Source organism: Chiloscyllium punctatum, chromosome 13 (genome assembly GCF_047496795.1).
Source record: "Chiloscyllium punctatum isolate Juve2018m chromosome 13, sChiPun1.3, whole genome shotgun sequence".
Taxonomy (NCBI): domain Eukaryota; kingdom Metazoa; phylum Chordata; class Chondrichthyes; order Orectolobiformes; family Hemiscylliidae; genus Chiloscyllium; species Chiloscyllium punctatum.
This window is the reverse complement of record NC_092751.1, coordinates 12,889,247-12,909,722: the sequence shown is the minus strand read 5'-3', so window position 1 is coordinate 12,909,722 and position 20,476 is coordinate 12,889,247.

Below are 20,476 nucleotides of genomic sequence, written 5' to 3'. Positions count from 1 at the left end.
CATACTCTCTCTTTGATCACATATGTGCAAAACACCTTTAGAGTCTCCCTAATCATTCCTGACAAGCCTTTTTCCTGCTCCCTCCTGTCTCTCCTCAGACGATTTTTGAGCTCCTTCCTCGCCTGCCTGTAATCCTCTAGAGCTGAGCAAGACCCTTGCTTCCTCCACCTTACATAAGCTGCCTTCTTTCATTTGACGAGAAGCTCCTCCGCTCCCGTCATCCAAGGTTCCTTTATCTTACCCTTTCTTGCTTGACTCAAAGAAACACATTTGTGCATTAGTCGCAACAACTATTCCTTAAACCGTCTCCACATATCTATAGTGCCCTTTCCATGGAACAATTGCTCCCAGTCCATGCTTCAAAACGCAGTCTGATAGTTTCATAGTTTCCTTTTCCCCAACTAAATATCCTTCCATTGTGCCTGTTTCTCTCCTTCTCCATGGCTTTGAAGAAGATGAGGCAGTTTTGGTCACTATCACCAAAATGCTCTCCCACCGCAAGATCTGACACCTGCCCCAGCTCATTGCCGAGCACCAAATCCAAAATGGTCTCTTCCCTCGTCCGCTGTCAACATACTAAGTTAGGAAAACCTCTTGAACACACCTTACGAAAACAGCTCCTTCCAAATCATCTGCTGGAAGGAGGTTCCAATCAATATTGGGAAAGTTAGTCACCCATTACAACTACCCTAAGCCATTCACACTTTTCCAAAATCTGCCGACCTATGCTTTCTTCAATCTCCCTGCTCCTATTGGGGGGCCTGTATTTAACCCCTGGTGAGGTGATTGCTGCCTTACCGTTCCTAATTTCCATCCATACTGACTCAGTAGGCAGACCTTCCTCGATAATGTTAACTTCTGTAGCTGTGATGCCCTCTCTGATTAGCAGTGCTACACCCCTTCCTCTTTTTACCTCCTCGCTATTCTTTTTAAATGTTCTAAACCCTGGAACATCCAGCAACCATTCCTGCCCCTGAGAAACCCATGTCTCTTATATGGCCACAACATCATAACTCTAAGCTCATCACTTTTATTTACATTTCCCCAGTATTACCTAGGCACAGTGACTCCGCTTTGGGGGAGGGGGCTGGGATGGGGAATTGTGTCTCAGTGGTTAGCATGGTTGTTTCACAGTACCAGGGACCTGGATTGGGGGACAGGAGGAGGGGGAGGATGCATGGTGTTTCAGTGGTTAGCACGGCTGTCTCTCAGTACCAGGGACCCGGTTTGGGGTAGGGAGAGGGGGGAATGGAGTCTCAGTGGTTAACACGGCTGTCTCACAGTACCAGGGACCCGGTTTGGGGGAAGGGGAAAGGGGGCTTTGTGTCTCAGTGCTTAGCACGGCTGTCTCACAGTACCAGGGACCCGGTTGGAGGGATGGGGGTGGGGAATTGGGACATGGTGTCTCAGTGGTTTACACAGCTGTCTCAAAGTACCAGGGAATCGGCTTGGGGGGAGGGGAGGGGGGGCATGGTGTCTCAGTGGTGAGCACGGCTCTCTCACAGTAACAGGAACCCGGTTTGAGGGGAGGGGAGGGGGGCATGGTGTCTTAGTGGTGAACACGGCTGTCTCACAGTACAGGGACCTGGTTTTGGAGGGGTGGCCTGGTGTCTGAGTGGTTAGCACGGCTGTCTCACAGTACCAGGGACCCGGTTTGGGGGGAGGGTGAAGGGGACTTGGTGTCTCAGTGCTTAGCACGGCTGTCTCACAGTACTAGGGACCTGGTTTGGGGGGAGGGGGAGGGGGTGCATGGTATCTCATTGGTTAGTACGGCTGTCTCACAGTCCCAGAGACCCGGTTTGGGGGGGGGATGGGGAGGGATGGCATGTTGTCTCAGTGATTAGCATGGCTGTCTCACAGTACCAGGGACCCGATTTCGGGGGGGATGGGGAGGGGGGGGGCGCATTGTGTCTCAGTGGCTAGCACGGCTGTCTCACAGTACCAGGGACCCGGTTTGGGGGAGGGGGAGGAGTAAATGGTGTTTCAGTGGTTAGCACTGCTGTCTCACAGTACCAGGGACCCCGTTTGGGGGGCAGGGGGAGTGGGACATGATATCTCAGTAGTTAGCACAGCTGTCTCACTGTACATGGGACCCGGTTTGTGGGGAGGGCGGGGGGGAGCGGGGGGGGGGGGGCTGGTGTCTCACTGCCTTTGACATCTTCCAAAACCTTTCTCCAAACACCTTAAAATTATGCTCACCTCGTGACAATCATTCGTGGGAGGAAGTCTCTGGCTATTTACTCTGTTTCTAACTCTCACTATCTTGTTCAGCTCTATCAAGTTATCTCTCATCCTTCTTTACTCCAATGAGAAAAGCCATAGCTCCCTCAACCTTTCTTCATAAGACAAGCCCTCTAGTCCTGGCAGCATTCTGGTAAATCTCCTCTGCACCCGCTCTAAAGTTTCCATATCCTTTCTTTACTGAGTCGACCAGAACATTTCATATGTGGTCTCAACAGAGCTTTATAGACCTGCAGCATCATATTGCGGCTCTTCAACTCAGTCCACCTGCTAATGAAAACCAACACACCATACACCTTCTTAACAACCCTATCAACTTAGGTGGCAACTGAGACACCTACAGACATGGACCCCAAGATCCGTTTGTTCCTAAACACTGCTACCATCTTACATTTGACCGAGTAATCTGCATTCAAAGTCGACTTCCAAAATGAATCCCTTCACAAAATAGTAAATTGGAACAGAATTAGTTCAAATCGCCCCTTGGATCTGCTGTGCCGTTTGATCACAGTTAAAATTTTTCTCAGCCACATTCTCCTGCCTTCACCAACTGACCATTGATTCCCTTATTCATGAAAAACATCCTTATCTCTATCTTAAAGAAAACACGGTTTCTGTGTGCGGGCGTGTGCATGTGTTTGTGTGTAAGTGTCCATATCGGTATGCATGTGTGTTGTGTGTTTAATGTGTCTATGTATGTTGTGTGCATTTCTGTGTAATGATGGCTCTGTGATTTTGGGGGGTAAATCCATTGAAATTAAGATAAACCCTTACTTCCCTCTTCCACCTCTCCGTCTGTCCCTGTAAAGTTTATAGTCATACAATGCTACCCTCTGCTGGACTCCCCATGCCACTGCACAAGTGTCAGTTTTTTTTCTATCAGAGGACATCAAATTCTGTGAATCTCTCACATTGAATCTCTCACGGCTGTTTGGTTTTGCAAATAACTTTGGATGCACAGAACAGTTTTGTCTGATACCTAGATATTTTACCATCACCACTGGGTCAGTTTCAGTACTTTTCAAACATTTCTCACTTACACCTTGGAGGGGTGAATTATAAAATATTTCAATTTAAAAAACATGTAATAAATTCATCACATCACCTTACAGATGACTTGGTCAGAGTTGCTTGGATGCAGTTGCAGTGGAAATATTCTTTAAGGTGTACACTCTGTGCAACAAATAATCTTCAAAGACAAATCACTTTCACATTGCAGAGAATGCACAGATATTACTCAGGAGCGTTCGCCACTCTGAGTGTCCTCAGTACAATTATGTTCCTCCCTGTACCCAACTGTGTGTGCGTGTGTGTGTGTGTGTGTGTGTGTGTGTGTTATTGAGAGGAGTTACAGGGAGGTAGTCGCTTCTCAGGTACAAGAAAAAGGCAAATGGGTTACAGTCAGGGGACGGAAAGGGAACCAGCAGGCAGTGCAGGGATCCCCTGTGGCTATTCACCTCAAAAATAAATATACCATTTTGGATACTATCGGGGGGGGGACTTACCAGGGGAAAGCAGTGGGGTAGAGGGATCCGGCACAGCGTCTGTCCCTGCTGTTCAGAAGGGAAAGGGGAAGAGGAGCAGAGCAGTCGTCATTGGGGATTCCATAGTTTGGGGGACAGATAGGAGGGTCTGTGGGGACGGGAGAGACTCACGGTTGGTGTGTTGCCTCCCAGGTGCCAGAGCTCGTGATGTCACTGATCGTGTTTTTCGGATCCTAGAAGGGGAGAGGGAGCAGCCCCAAGTCGTGGTCCACATAGGCACCAACGACATAGATAGGAAGAGAGATGGAGATTAAAGGCAGAAAATCAGGGAGCTAGGATGGAAGCTTAGAGCTAGGACGAACAGAGTTGTTGGCTCTGGTTTCTTGCTCGTGCCAAGTGCTAGTGAGGCAAGGAACAGGGAGAGAGAGAAGGTGAACACGTGGCTGCAGGGATGGTGCAGGAGGGAGGGTTTTGGATTCTTGGATAATTGGGGCTCTTTCTGGGGTAGGTGGGACCTCTACAAGCAGGATGGGCTTCATCTGAACTAGACGGGCACCAATCTCATGGGTGGGGGGGGGGGTGTGGTGTGTGGAATTCGCTAAGGCTATTTGGGTGGATTTAAACTAATCCAGCAGGGGGATGGAAACCAAAATTGTAGTTCGAATACAGAAAGGGTTGAGAGTAGGGAGGTTTAACATCAAGTTTCAGGGACGCAAGATGGCACCGGCAAGCAAGAAGTTGGTTTCAAGTGTGTCGACTTCAATGCCAGGAGCATCCTGAATAAGGGGGGTGAACGTGCAGCATGGGTTGGTACTTGGGACTTCAATGTTGTGGCCATTTTGGAGACATGGTTAGAGCAGTGACATGAATAGTTGTGGCAGGTTCCAGGATTTAGATGTTTCAGTAAGAAGAGTGAAAATGGTAATAGAGGGCGATTTGTTACATTGTTGGTCAAGGACAGTATTGCAGTTGCAGAAAGGATGTTTGAGGACTCGTCAATTGAGGTGGTATGGGCTGAAGTTAGAAACAGGAAAGGAGAGGTCACCCCGTTGGGAGATTTTATAGGCCTCCGAATAGTTCCAGAGATATAAAGGAAAGGATAGCAAAGTTGATTCTCGATAGGAGTGACAGAGACAGGGTAGATGTAATGGGGAACTTCAAATTTTGAAATATTGAAAGGGAACACTATAATACGAGTACTATAGAGTGGTCAGATTTTGTCCAGTGTGTGCAGGAGGTCTTCCTGACACAGTATATAGACACATTAGTTTTTATACTGGGTAAGGAGCCCGGCCAGGTGTTAGACTTGGCAGTAGGTGAGCACTTTGGTGATAGCAATTACAATTCTGTTGCGTTTACTTTAGTGATAGAAAGGGATAGGTGTATACCACTGCGTAAGAGTTACAGCTGGGAGAAAGGCAATTACGTTGCCATTAGGCAAGACTTAGGAAGCATATGATGGGGAAGGAAACTGTTGGGGATGGGCACATTAGAATTTTGGAGCTTATTCAAGGAAAAGCTACTGTTTGTCATTGATATGTATGTACCTGTCAGGCAGGGAGGAAGCTGTAGAGTGCGGGAGCAATGGTTTACGAATGAAGTGGAATCTCTGGTCAAGAGGAAGATGGCGACTTATGTTAGGATGGGATGTGAAGGCTCAGTTAGGGCACTTGAGGGTTAGAAGGTAGCCAGGAAAGACCTAAAGAGAGAGCTTTGGAATGCTTTGCCTGCAACAGTAGTAGATTCGCCAACTTTAAGCACATTTAAGTCGTCATTGGACAAGCATATGGACGTACATGGAATCGTGTAAGTTAGATAGGCTTCAGATTGGTATGACAGGTCAGCGCAACATCGAGGGCCGAAGGGCCTGTACTAAGCTGTAGTGTTCTATGTTGTATGTTCCCCTATCTCCTCCAACTCCTGGCGCAAGTTTCCTCTACTATCCTGATGAGCCCTACCCTCACTAAAGCCATCATCTTGTTCATCACAAAAGCATTGAACATCTTAAGTTTTACTTTAATCCTACTCACCAAGTCTTTTTCATGCCCACTTCTCGCTGTCCTGAGATTATGCTTCACTTCCTTCCTTACGACCTTGCAACCCTTTAGAGCCTTGTCTGATCCTTGCCGACTTAACCCTAAGTTATTTTCCTCCTTCCTCTTGCAATATTCTGCATCCATTGATACAATGGAGATATGGAGCTGCAAATGGATTGGAGCTGCACATCCTGTCACTTCCAGCATGGGCTGCAGGTTTCCCCACGCTGGGCAGTGATCTAACACAATGTTACTGAACAATGTACTGGGGCAGTGTACACAGCTCTACATGCTGGGAGGGTAACTGCTCCTGGTTTACAGATCAATACACAGGAGTGGGGTACACAGTCCTACATGCTGGGACGGTAAATGCTTCTGGTTTACAGATCAATGCATTGGTGTGGTGCACACTGCTCGTCATGCTGGGAGGGTAAATGCTCCTGGTTTACATAACAATTCACTGCTGTTCAATGCATAGCTCCCAGTGCTGGAGAGGCAGTTCATGGACTGGTGTGGTCTGCACAGATTGCTGGGTTGTATTGAGCAGTACACTCGCCTGGTCTGAACACTGCTACATGCCACACTGATATATCATCTGGATTATGGTGTCTGATTCTGTGACGTGGATTTCAGCTGATTTGTCAGCACATTTACTTTATATTCTTATTTATGTTATTGGACCTGAGAAAGCACTACTCATCCAGTTAATCCCATTTGTCTGAGAAGAACCACGTTTACTAAACTTGTCGATCAAGTAATTATCCAATTATCACATGAATATCCGTCCTTCTGTACTTTAACCTGACCGTTGGTGCTCATATACCTGGAATACCGGGGAAATCATTATGAAGCTCAGAAACAATGTGAAAAACGTATGGCTCGTGGTCTCCTGTATGTCCCGGCTGTGGGTCCCATTTGGATCCCTAGTGTATCGAGAGCTGGCATTTCGAAGCTCAGAAACAATGAAATGGTATGTGTCAGACTGTTGTTCACTTCCCAGTGTGTTCCATGTGGTGCTCCATAGACAGGGGTGTGTGTGCTGGGCTGTTGTTCACTTCCCGGTGTGTTCCATGTGGTAGTCCATAGACAGGGAGGTGACTGCTGGGCTGTTGTTCACTTCGTGGTGTGTCTCATGTGACACTCCCTGGACAGAGATGTGTGTTTGACTGTTGCACACTTTCCGGTGTGTCACATGTCATACTCCATAGACAGGGAGGTGTGTGCTGGGCTGTTGTTCACTGCATGGTGTGCCGCATGTGGTGATCCATGGACAGGAGTGTATGTGTTTGACTGTTGCTCACTTCCTGGTGTATCTCATGTTCTGCTCCATGGGCAGGGTGCGTGTGTGTTTGGCTGCTGATCACTTCCAAGTGTGCCCCATGTGGTGATCCATGGAAAAGGGATTGTATGTTTGGATGGTTTTCACTTCCCGGTGTGCCTCATGTGGTGATCCATGGACAGAGAGTTGTGTGTGTGCTGGGCTGTTGTTCACTTCCCGGTGTGTCCCATGTGGTGATCCATGGACAGGTGTGTGTGTGCTGGGCTATTGTTCACTTCCCGGTGTGTCCCATGAGGTGCTCCATGGACAGGGGTGTGTGTTTGTGTGCTGGGCTATTGTTCACTTACCAGTCTGCCCCATGTGCTGATGCATGGACAGGGGTGTGTGTATTCTGGGCTATTATTCAATTCCCGGTGTGCCCGACATGGTGATCCATGGACTGGGGTGTGTGTGTGCCGGGCTCTTGTTCACTACCCGGTGTGCCCCATGTGGTGATCCATGGACAGGGGGGTGTGCTGGGCTATTGTTCACTTCCCGGTGTGCAACATTTGGTGATCCATGGATAGTGAGGTGTATGCTGGCCTATTGTTCACTTCCCGGTGTGCCCCATGTGGTGATCCATGGACACTGTTGTGTGCGTCCTGGGCTATTGTTCACTTCCCGGTGTGCCCCATGTGGTGATCCATGGACAGGGAGGTGTGTGTGTGCTGGGCTATTGTTCACTTCCCGGTGTGTCCCATGTGGTGATCTATGGACAGGGTTGTGTGTATGTGCTGGCCTATTGTTCACTTCCCGGTGTGCCCCATGTGGTTATCCATGGAAAGGGGTGTGTGTGTGCTGGGTTATTCTTCACTTTCCGTTGTGCCCCATGTGGTGATCCATGGACAGGGAGTTGTGTGATGGGCTCTTGCTGACTTCCTGGTATGCTTCATGGGGTGATCCATAGACAGGGACGTGTGTGTGTGCTGGGCTATTGTTCACTTCCCGGTGTGCCCCATGTGGTGATCCATGGACAGAGAGTTGTGTGTGTGCTGGGCTATTGTTCACTTCCCGGTGTTCCCCTGTGGTGATCCATGGAAAGGGGTGTGAGTGTGCTGGGTTATTGTTCACTTTCCGATGTGCCCCATGTGGTGATCCATGGACAGAGAGTTGTGTGTGTGCTGGGCTATTGCTCACTTCCTGGTGTGCCCCATGTAGTGATCCATGCACAGGGACGTGTGTGTGTGCTGAGCTATTGTACACTTCCCGGTGTGTCCCATGTGGTGATCCATGGACAGGGGTTTGTGCTGGGTTATATCTCACTTCCCGGTGTGCCCCATGTTGTGATCCATGGACAGTGTTGTGTGTGTCCTGGGGCTTTGTTCACTTCCCAGTGTGTCCCATGTGGTGATCCATGGATACGGAACTGTGTTTGTGCTGGTCTATTGTTCACTTCCCGGTGTGTCCCATATGCTGATCTATGGACAGGGATGTGTGTGTGTGCTGGGCTATTGTTCACTTCCCGGTGTGCCCCATGTGGTGTTCCATGGACAGGGTGGTGTGTGTGTGCTGGGCTATTGTTAACTTCCCTGTATGTCCCATGTGGTGGTGTATGGACAGGGATGTGTTTGTGTGCTGGGATATGGTTCACTTCCCGGTGTGCCCTATGTGGTGATCCATGGACAGGGACGCGTGTGTGTGCTGTTCTATTGTTCACTTCCCGGTGTGTCCCATGAGGTGGTCCATGGACAGGGTGGTGTGTGTGTGCTGGGCTATTGTTCACTACCCGATGTGCCCCATGTGGTGATCCCTGGACAGTATTGTGTGTATCCTCGTGTTTTGTTCACTTCCTAGTGTGCCACATGTGGTGATCCATGGATAGGGACGCGTGTATGTGCTGGTCGATTGTTCACTTCCCGGTGTGTCACATGAGGTGGTCCATGGACAGGGTGGTGTGTGTGTGCTGGGCTATTGTTCACTACCCGATGTGCCCCATGTGGTGATCCCTGGACAGTGTTGTGTGTGTCCTCGGGTTTTGTTCACTTCCCAAGTGCCCCATGTGGTGATCCATGGATAGGGAGGTGTGTGTGTGCTGGTCTATTGTTCACTTCCCGGTATGTCCCATGTGGTGGTCGATGGACAGGGATGTGTGTGTGTGCTGGGCTATGGTTCACTTCCCGGTGTGCCCCATGTTGTGATCCATTGACAGGAAGTTGTTTGTTGGGCGATTGTTATCCTCCTGGTGTGCCCCATGTGGTGATCCATGGACAGGGAGGTGTGTGTGTGCTGGGGTATTGTTCACATCCTGGTGTGTCCCATGTGCTGATCCATGGACAGGGAGGAGTGTGTGTGTGCTGGCGTATTGTTCACTTCCCGGTGTGTCTCATGTGGTCATCCATCGACAGGGGTGCGACTGTGCTGGGTTATTGTTCACTTCCCGATGTGATCCATGTGGTGATCCATGGACAGAGGGGTGAGTGTGCTGGAGTATTGTTCACTTCCCGGTGTGTCCCATGTGGTTCTCTATTGACAGGGGTGTGTGTGTGTCCTCGGCTATTCACTTACCGGTATGCCCTTGTGGTGATCCATGGACAGGGGTGTGTGTGTCCTGGGCTATTGTTCACTTCCCGGTGTGCCACTTGTGCTGATCTATAGACAGGGGTGTCTGTGCTGTGTTATTGGTCACTTCTCAGTGTGCCCCATGTGGTGATCCGTGTGCAGGGAGTTGTGTGTGCTGGCCTAGTGTTCAATTCCCGGTGTGCCACATGCAGTTCACCATGAATAGGGGTGTGTGTGTTTGGCTGGTGTTCACCTCTCGGTGTGCCCCATGTTGTGTTCCATGGACAGTGGTGTGTGTGTGCTGGGCTATTGTTCACTTCCCAGTGTGTCCCATGTGGTTATCTATAGACAGGGGTGTGTGTGTGTCCCGGGCTATTGCTCACTTCCCGATTTGAACCGTGTGGTGATCCATGAACACTGTTGTGTGTGTTCTGGGCTATTGTTCACTTCCCAGTGTGCCCCATGTGGTGATCCATGGACAGGGATGTGTGTGTGTGCTGGCCTATTGTTCACTTCCCGGTGTGCCCCATGTGGTTATCCATGGAAAGGGGTGTGTGTGTGCTGCTTTATTGTTCACTTTCCGATGTGCCCCATGTGGTCAGCCATGGACAGGAAGTCGTGTGCTGGGCTACTGTTCACTTCCCGGTGTGCCCCATGTGGTTATCCATGGAAAGGGGTGTGTGTGTGCTGGTTTATTGTTCACTTTCCGATGTGCCCCATGTGGTCATCCATGGACAGGGACGCGTGTGTGTCCTAGTCTATTGTTCCCATCCCGGTGTGCCCCTGTGGTGATCCACGGAAAGGGGTGTGTGTGTCCTGGGCTATTGCTCACTTCCCGGTGTGACACATGTGGTGATCCATGGACAGTGTTGTGTGTGTTCTGGGCTATTGTTCACTTCCCTGTGTGCCCCATGTGGGGATCCATGGACAGAGAGTTGTGTGTGTGCTGGGCTATTGTTCACTTCCCGGTGTACCCCTGTGGTGATCCATGGAAAGGTGTGTGTGTGTGCTGGGTTATTGTTCACTTTCCGATGTGCCCCATGTGGTGATCCATGGACAGAGAGTTGTGTGTGTGCTGGGCTGCTGTTCACTTCCCGGTGTGTCCCATGTGGTGATCCATGGACAAGGAGGTGTGTGTGTGCTGGGCTATTGCTCACTTCCTGGTGTGCCCCATGTAGTGATCCATGGACAGGGACGTGTGTGTGTGCTGGTCTATTGTACACTTCCCGGTGTGTCCCATGTGGTGATCCATGGACAGGGGTGTGTACTGGGTTATATCTCACTTCCCGGTGTGCCCCATGTTGTGATCCATGGACAGTGTTGTGTGTGTCCTGGGGCTTTGTTCACTTCCCAGTGTGTCCCATGTGTTGATCCATGGATACGGAACTGTGTTTGTGCTGGTCTATTGTTCACTTCCCGGTGTGTCCCATGTGGTGATCCCTGGACAGTATTGTGTGTATCCTCGTGTTTTGTTCACTTCCTAGTGTGCCACATGTGGTGATCCATGGATAGGGACGCGTGTATGTGCTGGTCGATTGTTCACTTCCCGGTGTGTCACATGAGGTGGTCCATGGACAGGGTGGTGTGTGTGTGCTGGGCTATTGTTCACTACCCGATGTGCCCCATGTGGTGATCCCTGGACAGTGTTGTGTGTGTCCTCGGGTTTTGTTCACTTCCCAAGTGCCCCATGTGGTGATCCATGGATAGGGAGGTGTGTGTGTGCTGGTCTATTGTTCACTTCCCGGTATGTCCCATGTGGTGGTCGATGGACAGGGATGTGTGTGTGTGCTGGGCTATGGTTCACTTCCCGGTGTGCCCCATGTTGTGATCCATTGACAGGAAGTTGTTTGTTGGGCGATTGTTATCCTCTTGGTGTGCCCCATGTGGTGATCCATGGACAGGGAGGTGTGTGTGTGCTGGGGTATTGTTCACATCCTGGTGTGTCCCATGTGCTGATCCATGGACAGGGAGGAGTGTGTGTGTGCTGGGGTATTGTTCACTTCCCGGTGTGTCTCATGTGGTCATCCATCGACAGGGGTGCGACTGTGCTGGGTTATTGTTCACTTCCCGATGTGATCCATGTGGTGATCCATGGACAGAGGGGTGAGTGTGCTGGAGTATTGTTCACTTCCCGGTGTGTCCCATGTGGTTCTCTATTGACAGGGGTGTGTGTGTGTCCTCGGCTATTCACTTACCGGTATGCCCTTGTGGTGATCCATGGACAGGGGTGTGTGTGTCCTGGGCTATTGTTCACTTCCCGGTGTGCCACTTGTGCTGATCTATAGACAGGGGTGTCTGTGCTGTGTTATTGGTCACTTCTCAGTGTGCCCCATGTGGTGATCCGTGTGCAGGGAGTTGTGTGTGCTGGCCTAGTGTTCAATTCCCGGTGTGCCACATGCAGTTCACCATGAATAGGGGTGTGTGTGTTTGGCTGGTGTTCACCTCTCGGTGTGCCCCATGTTGTGTTCCATGGACAGTGGTGTGTGTGTGCTGGGCTATTGTTCACTTCCCAGTGTGTCCCATGTGGTTATCTATAGACAGGGGTGTGTGTGTGTCCCGGGCTATTGCTCACTTCCCGATTTGAACCGTGTGGTGATCCATGAACACTGTTGTGTGTGTTCTGGGCTATTGTTCACTTCCCAGTGTGCCCCATGTGGTGATCCATGGACAGGGATGTGTGTGTGTGCTGGCCTATTGTTCACTTCCCGGTGTGCCCCATGTGGTTATCCATGGAAAGGGGTGTGTGTGTGCTGCTTTATTGTTCACTTTCCGATGTGCCCCATGTGGTCAGCCATGGACAGGAAGTCGTGTGCTGGGCTACTGTTCACTTCCCGGTGTGCCCCATGTGGTTATCCATGGAAAGGGGTGTGTGTGTGCTGGTTTATTGTTCACTTTCCGATGTGCCCCATGTGGTCATCCATGGACAGGGACGCGTGTGTGTCCTGGTCTATTGTTCCCATCCCGGTGTGCCCCTGTGGTGATCCACGGAAAGGGGTGTGTGTGTCCTGGGCTATTGCTCACTTCCCGGTGTGACACATGTGGTGATCCATGGACAGTGTTGTGTGTGTTCTGGGCTATTGTTCACTTCCCTGTGTGCCCCATGTGGGGATCCATGGACAGAGAGTTGTGTGTGTGCTGGGCTATTGTTCACTTCCCGGTGTACCCCTGTGGTGATCCATGGAAAGGTGTGTGTGTGTGCTGGGTTATTGTTCACTTTCCGATGTGCCCCATGTGGTGATCCATGGACAGAGAGTTGTGTGTGTGCTGGGCTGCTGTTCACTTCCCGGTGTGTCCCATGTGGTGATCCATGGACAAGGAGGTGTGTGTGTGCTGGGCTATTGCTCACTTCCTGGTGTGCCCCATGTAGTGATCCATGGACAGGGACGTGTGTGTGTGCTGGTCTATTGTACACTTCCCGGTGTGTCCCATGTGGTGATCCATGGACAGGGGTGTGTACTGGGTTATATCTCACTTCCCGGTGTGCCCCATGTTGTGATCCATGGACAGTGTTGTGTGTGTCCTGGGGCTTTGTTCACTTCCCAGTGTGTCCCATGTGTTGATCCATGGATACGGAACTGTGTTTGTGCTGGTCTATTGTTCACTTCCCGGTGTGTCCCATGTGGTGTTCCATGGACAGGGTGGTGTGTGTGTGCTGGGCTATTGTTCACTTCCCGATGTGCCCCATGTGGTGATCCATGGACAGTGTTGTGTGTGTCCTCGGGTTTTGTTCACTTCCCAGTGTGCCCCATGTGTTGATCCATGGATAGGGAGGTGTGTGTGTGCTGGTCTATTGGTAACTTCCCTGTATGTCCCATGTGGTGGTGTATGGACGGGGATGTGTGTGTGTGCTGGGCTATGGTTCACTTCACGGTATGTCCCATGTGGTTGTCTATGGACAGGGATGTGTGTGTGTGCTGGGCTATGGTTCACTTCCCGGTGTGCCCCATGTGGTGATCCATTGACAGGAAGTTGCTTGGTGGGCGATTGTTATCATCCCGGTGTGCCCCATGTGGTGATCCATGGACAGGGAGGTGTGTGTGTTCCGGGGATAGTGTTCACTTGCCGGTGTGCCCCATATGGTGATCCATGGACAGGGAAGTGTTTGTGTGCTGGGGTATTGTTCACATCCTGGTGTGTCCCATGTGGTGATCCATGGACAGGGAGGTGTGTGTGTGCTGGCCTATTGATCACTTCCCGGTGTATCCCATGTGGTCATCCATGGACAGGGGTGCGACTGTGCTGGGTTATTGTTCACTTCCCGATGTGATCCATGTGGTGAACCATGGACAGGGGGGTGAGTGTGCTGGAGTATTGTTCACTTTCCGGTGTGTCCCGTGTGGTTATCTATTGACAGGGGTGTATATGTGTGTCCTCGGCTATTGTTCAGTTACTGGTGTGCCCTTGTGATGATCCATGGACAGGGGTGTGTGTGTCCTGGGCTATTGTTCACTTCCCGGTGTGCCACTTGTGCTGATCTATACACAGGGGTGTCTGTGCAGTGTTATTGTTCACTTCTCGGTGTGCCCCATGTGGTGATCCATGGATAGGGAGTTGTGTGTGCTGGCCTAGTGTTCAATTTACGGTGTGCCACATGCTGTTCACCATGAATAGGGGTGTGTGTTTTTGGCTGGTGTTCACCTCTCGGTGTGCCCCATGTCGTGATCCATGGACAGGGACGTGTGTGTGTGCTGAGCTATTGTTCACTTCCCGGTGTGTCCCATGTGGTGATCCATGGACAGGGGTGTGTGCTGGGTTATATCTCACTTCCCGGTGTGCCCCATGTTGTGATCCATGGACAGTGTTGTGTGTGTCCTGGGGCTTTGTTCACTTCCCAGTGTGTCCCATGTGGTGATCCATGGATACGGAACTGTGTTTGTGCTGGTCTATTGTTCACCTCCCGGTGTGTCCCATATGCTGATCTACAGACAGGGATGTGTGTGTGTGCTGGGCTACTGTTCACTTCCCGGTGTGCCCCATGTGGTGGTCCATGGACAGGGTGGTGTGTGTGTGCTGGGCTATTGTTCACTACCCGATGTGCCCCATGTGGTGATCCATGGACAGTGTTGTGTGTGTCCTCGGGATTTGTTCACTTCCCAGTGTGCCCCATGTGATGATCCATGGATAGGGTGGTGTGTGTGTGCTGGGCTATTTTTCACTTCCCGGTCTGCCCCATGTGGTGATCCATGGACAGGGAGGCGTGTGTGTGCTGGGCTTTTGTTCACTTCCCAGTGTGCCCCATGTGTTGATCCATGGATAGGGAGGTGTGTGTGTGATGGCCTGTTGTTAACTTCCCTGTATGTCCCATGTGGTGGTGTATGGACAGGGATGTTTGTGTGTGCTGGGCTATGGTTCACTTCCCGGTGGGCCCTATGTGGTGATCCATGGACAGGGACGCGTGTGTGTGCTGGTCTATTGTTCACTTCCCGGTGTGTCCCATGAGGTGGTCCATGGACAGGGTGGTGTGTGTGTGCTGGGCTATTGTTCAATACCCGATATGCCCCATGTGGTGATCCCTGGACAGTGTTGTGTGTCTCCTCGGGTTTTGTTCACTTCCCAGTGTGCCCCATGTGGTGATCCATGGATAGGGAGGTGTGTGTGTGCTGGTCTATTGTTCACTTCCCGGTATGTCCCATGTGGTGGTCGATGGACAGGGATGTGTGTGTGTGCTGGGCTATGGTTCACTTCCCGGTGTGCCCCATGTGGTGATCCATTGACAGGAAGTTGTTTGGTGGGCGATTGTTATCCTCCTGGTGTGCCCCATGTGGTGATCCATGGACAGGGAGGTGTGTGTGTGCTGGGCTATTGTTCACTTCCCGGTGTGCCCCATATGGTGATCCATGGACAGGGAGGTGTTTGTGTGCTGGGGTATTGTTCACATCCTGGTGTGTCCCATGTGCTGATCCATGGACAGGGAGGTGTGCGTGTGCTGGGGTATTGTTCACTTCCCGTTGTGTCGCATGTGGTCATCCATGGACAGGGGTGCGACTGTGCTGGGTTATTGTTCACTTCCCGATGTGATCCATGTGGTGATCCATGGACAGGGGGGTGAGTGTGCTGGAGCATTGTTCACTTCCGGGTGTCTCCCATGTGGTTATCTATTGACAGGTGTGTGTGTGTGTCCTCGGCTATAGTTCACTTACCGGTATGCCCTTGTGGTGATCCATGGACAGGGGTGTGTGTGTCCTGGGCTATTGTTCACTTCCCGGTGTGCCACTTGTGCTGATCTATAGACAGGGGTGTCTGTGCTGTGTTATTGGTCACTTCTCAGTGTGCCCCATGTGGTGATCCGTGTGCAGGGAGTTGTGTGTGCTGGCCTAGTGTTCAATTCCCGGTGTGCCACATGCAGTTCACCATGAATAGGGGTGTGTGTGTTTGGCTGGTGTTCACCTCTCGGTGTGCCCCATGTTGTGTTCCATGGACAGTGGTGTGTGTGTGCTGGGCTATTGTTCACTTCCCAGTGTGTCCCATGTGGTTATCTATTGACAGGGGTGTGTGTGTGTCCCGGGCTATTGCTCACTTCCCGATTTGAACCATGTGGTGATCCATGAACACTCTTGTGTGTGTTCTGGGCTATTGTTCACATCCCAGTGTGCCCCATGTGGTGATCCATGGACAGGGAGGTGTGTGTGTGCTGGCCTATTGTTCACTTCCCGGTGTGTCCCATGTGGTTATCCATGGAAAGGGGTGTGTGTGTGCTGGTTTATTGTTCACTTTCCGATGTGCCCCATGTGGTCATCCATGGACAGGAAGTCGTGTGCTGGGCTACTGTACACTTCCCGGTGTACCCCTGTGGTGATCCATGGAAAGGGGTGTGTGTGTGCTGGGCTATTGTTCACTTCCCAGTGTGTCCCATGTGGTTATCTATTCACAGGTGTGTGTGTGTGTCCCGGGCTATTGCTCACTTCCCGATTTGAACCATGTGGTGATCCATGAACACTGTTGTGTGTGTTCTGGGCTATTGTTCACTTCCCGGTGTGCCCCATGTGGTTATCCATGGAAAGGGGTGTGTGTGTGCTGGTTTATTGTTCACTTTCCGATGTGCCCCATGTTTTCATCCATGGACAGGAAGTCGTGTGCTGGGCTACTGTTCACTTCCCGGTGTGCCCCATGTGGTGATCCATGGAAAGGGGTGTGTGTGTCCTGGGCTATTGCTCACTTCCCGGTGTGACCCATGTGGTGATCCATGGGCAGTGCTGTGTGTGTTCTGGGCTATTGTTCACTTCCCTGTGTGCCCCATGTGGGGATCCATGGACAGAGAGTTGTGTGTGTGCTGGGCTGCTGTTCACTTCCCGGTGTGTCGCATGTGGTGATCTATGGACAGCGATGTGTGTGTGTGCAGGGCTATTGTTCACTTCCCGGTGTACCCCTGAGGTGATCCATGGAAAGGGGTGTGTGTGTGCTGGGTTATTGTTCACTTTCCGATGTGCCCCATGTGGTGATCCATGGACAGAGAGTTGTGTGTGTGCTGGGCTGCTGTTCACTTCCCGGTGTGTCCCATGTGGTGATCCATGGACAAGGAGGTGTGTGTGTGCTGGGCTATTGCTCACTTCCTGGTGTGCCCCATGTAGTGATCCATGGACAGGGACGTGTGTGTGCGGAGCTATTGTACACTTCCCGGTATGTCCCATGTGGTGATCCATGGACAGGGGTGTGTACTGGGCAATATCTCACTTCCCGGTGTGCCCCATGTTGTGATCCATGGACAGTGTTGTGTGTGTCCTGGGGCTTTGTTCACTTCCCAGTGTGTCCCATGTGGTGATCCATGGAGACGGAACTGTGTTTGTGCTGGTCTATTGTTCACTTCCCGGTGTGTCCCATATGCTGATCTATGGACAGGGATGTGTTTGTGTGCTGGGCTATTGTTCACTTCCCGGTGTGCCCCATGTGGTGTTCCATGGACAGGGTGGTGTGTGTGTGCTGGGCTATTGTTCACTTCCCGGTGTGCCCCATGTGGTAATCCATGGACAGGGTGGTGTGTGTGTGCTGGGCTATTGTTCACTACCCGATGTGCCCCATGTGGTGACCCATGGACAGTGTTGTGTGTGTTCTGGGGTTTTGTTCACTTCCCAGTGTGCTCCATGTGTTGATCCATGGATAGGGAGGTGTGTGTGTGCTGGTCTATTGTTAACTTCCCTGTATGTCCCATGTGGTGGTGTATGGACAGGGATCTGTGTGTGTGCTGGGCTATGGTTCACTTCCCGGTGTGCCCTATGTGGTGATCCATGGGCAGGGACGCGTGTGTGTGCTGTTCTCTTGTTCACTTCCCGGTGTGTCCCATTAGGTGGTCCATGGATAGGGAGGTGTGTGTGTGCTGGTCTATTGTTCACTTCCCGGTATGTCCCATGTGGTGGTCTATGGACAGGGATGTGTGTGTGTGCTGGGCTATGGTTCACTTCCCGGTGTGCCCTATGTGGTGATCCATGGACAGGAAGTTGTTTGGTGGGCGATTGTTATCCTCCTGGTGTGCCCCATGTGGTGATCCATGGACAGGGAGGTGTGTGTGTGCTGGGCTATTGTTCACTTTCCGGTGTGCCCCATATGGTGATCCATGGACAGGGAGGTGTTTGTGTGCTGGGGTATTGTTCACATCCTGGTGTGTCCCATCTGGTGATCCATGGACAGGGAGGTGTGTGTGTGCTGGGCTATTGTTCACTTCCCGGTGTGTCCCATGTGGTCATCCATGGACAGGGGTGCGACTGTGCTGGGTTATTGTTCACTTCCCGATGTGATCCATGTGGTGATCCATGGACAGGGGGGTGAGTGTGCTGGAGTATTGTTCACTTTCCGGTGTGTCCCGTGTGGTTATCTATTGACAGGGGTGTATGTGTGTGTCCTCGGCTATTGTTCAGTTGCCGGTGTGCCCTTGTGGTTATCCATGGACAGGGGTGTGTGTGTGTCCTGGGCTATTGTTCACTTCCCGGTGTGCCACTTGTGCTGATCTATAGACAGGGGTGTCTGTGCAGTGTTCTTGTTCACTTCTCGGTGTGCCCCATGTGGTGATCCATTGATAGGGAGTTGTGTGTGCTGGGCTAGTGTTCAATTCCCGGTGTGCCACATGCAGTTCACCATGAATAGGGGTGTGTGTGTTTGGCTGGTGTTCACCTCTCGGTGTGCCCCATGTTGTGTTCCATGGACAGTGGTGTGTGTGTGCTGGGCTATTGTTCACTTCCCAGTGTGTCCCATGTGGTTATCTATAGACAGGGGTGTGTGTGTGTCCCGGGCTATTGCTCACTTCCCGATTTGAACCATGTGGTGATCCATGAACACTGTTGTGTGTGTTCTGGGCTATTGTTCACTTCCCAGTGTGCCCCATGTGGTGATCCATGGACAGGGGTTTGTATGTGTGCTGGGCTATTGTTCACTTCCCGGTGTGCCCCATGTGGTTATCCATCGAAAGGGGTGTGTGTGTGCTGGTTTATTGTTCACTTTCCGGTGTGACCCATGTGGTGATCCATGGACAGTGTTGTGTGTGTTCTGGGCTATTGTTCACTTCCCTGTGTGCCCCATGTGGGGATCCATGGTCAGAGAGTTGTGTGTGCTGGGCTGCTGTTCACTTCCCCGTGTGTCCCATGTGGTGATCTATGGACAGCGATGTGTGTGTGTGCAGGGCTATTGTTCACTTCCCGGTGTACCCCTGTGGTGATCCATGGAAAGGGGTGTGTGTGTGCTGGGTTATTGTTCACTTTCCGATGTGCCCCATGTGGTGATCCATGGACAGAGAGTTGTGTGTGTGCTGGGCTGCTGTTCACTTCCCGGTGTGTCCCATGTGGTGATTCATGGACAAGGAGGTGTGTGTGTGCTGGGCTATTGCTCACTTCCTGGTGTGCCCCATGTATTGATCCATGGACAGGCACGTGTGTGTGCTGAGCTATTGTACACTACCCGGGGTGTCCCATGTGGTGATCCATGGACAGGGATGTGTACTGGGTTATATCTCACTTCCCGGTGTGCCCCATGTTGTGATCCATGGACAGTGTTGTGTGTGTCCTGGGGCTTTGTTCACTTCCCAGTGTGTCCCATGTGGTGATCCATGGATACGGAACTGTGTTTGTGCTGGTCTATTGTTCACTTCCCGGTGTGTCCCTTATGCTGATCTATGGACAGGGATGTGTGTGTGTGCTGGGCTATTGTTAACTTCCCTGTATGTCCCATGTGGTGGTGTATGGACAGGGATGTGTGTGTGTGCTGGGCTATGGTTCACTTCCCGGTGTGCCCTATGTGGTGATCCATGGACAGGGACGCGTGTGTGCTGAGCTATTGTTCACTTCCCGGTGTGTCCCATTAGGTGGTCCATGGATAGGGAGGTGTGTGTGTGCTGGGGTATTGTTCACTTCCCGATATGTCCCATGTGGTGGTCTATGGACAGGGATGTGTGTGTGTGCTGGGCTATGGTTCACTTCCCGGTGTTCCCCATATGGTGATTCATGGACAGGGAGGTGTGTGTGTGCTGGGCTATGGTTCACTTCCCTGTGTGCCCCATATGGTGATCCATGGACAGGGAGGTGTTTGTGTGCTGTGGTATTGTTCACATCCTGGTGTGTCCCATGTGGTGATCCATGGACAGGGAGGTGTGTGTGTGCTGGGGTATTGATCACTTCCCGGTGTGTCCCATGTGGTCATCATGGACAGGGGTGCGACTGTGCTGGGTTATTGTTCACTTCCCGATGTGATCCATGTGGTGATCCATGGACAGGGGGGTGAGTGTGCTGGAGTATTGTTCACTTTCCGGTGTGTCCCGTGTGGTTATCTATTGACAGGGGTGTATGTGTGTGTCCTCGGCTATTGTTCAGTTACCGGTGTGCCCTTGTGTTGATCCATGGACAGGGGTGTGTGTGTGTCCTGGGCTATTGTTCACTTCCCGGTGTGCCACTTGTGCTGATCTATAGACAGGGGTGTCT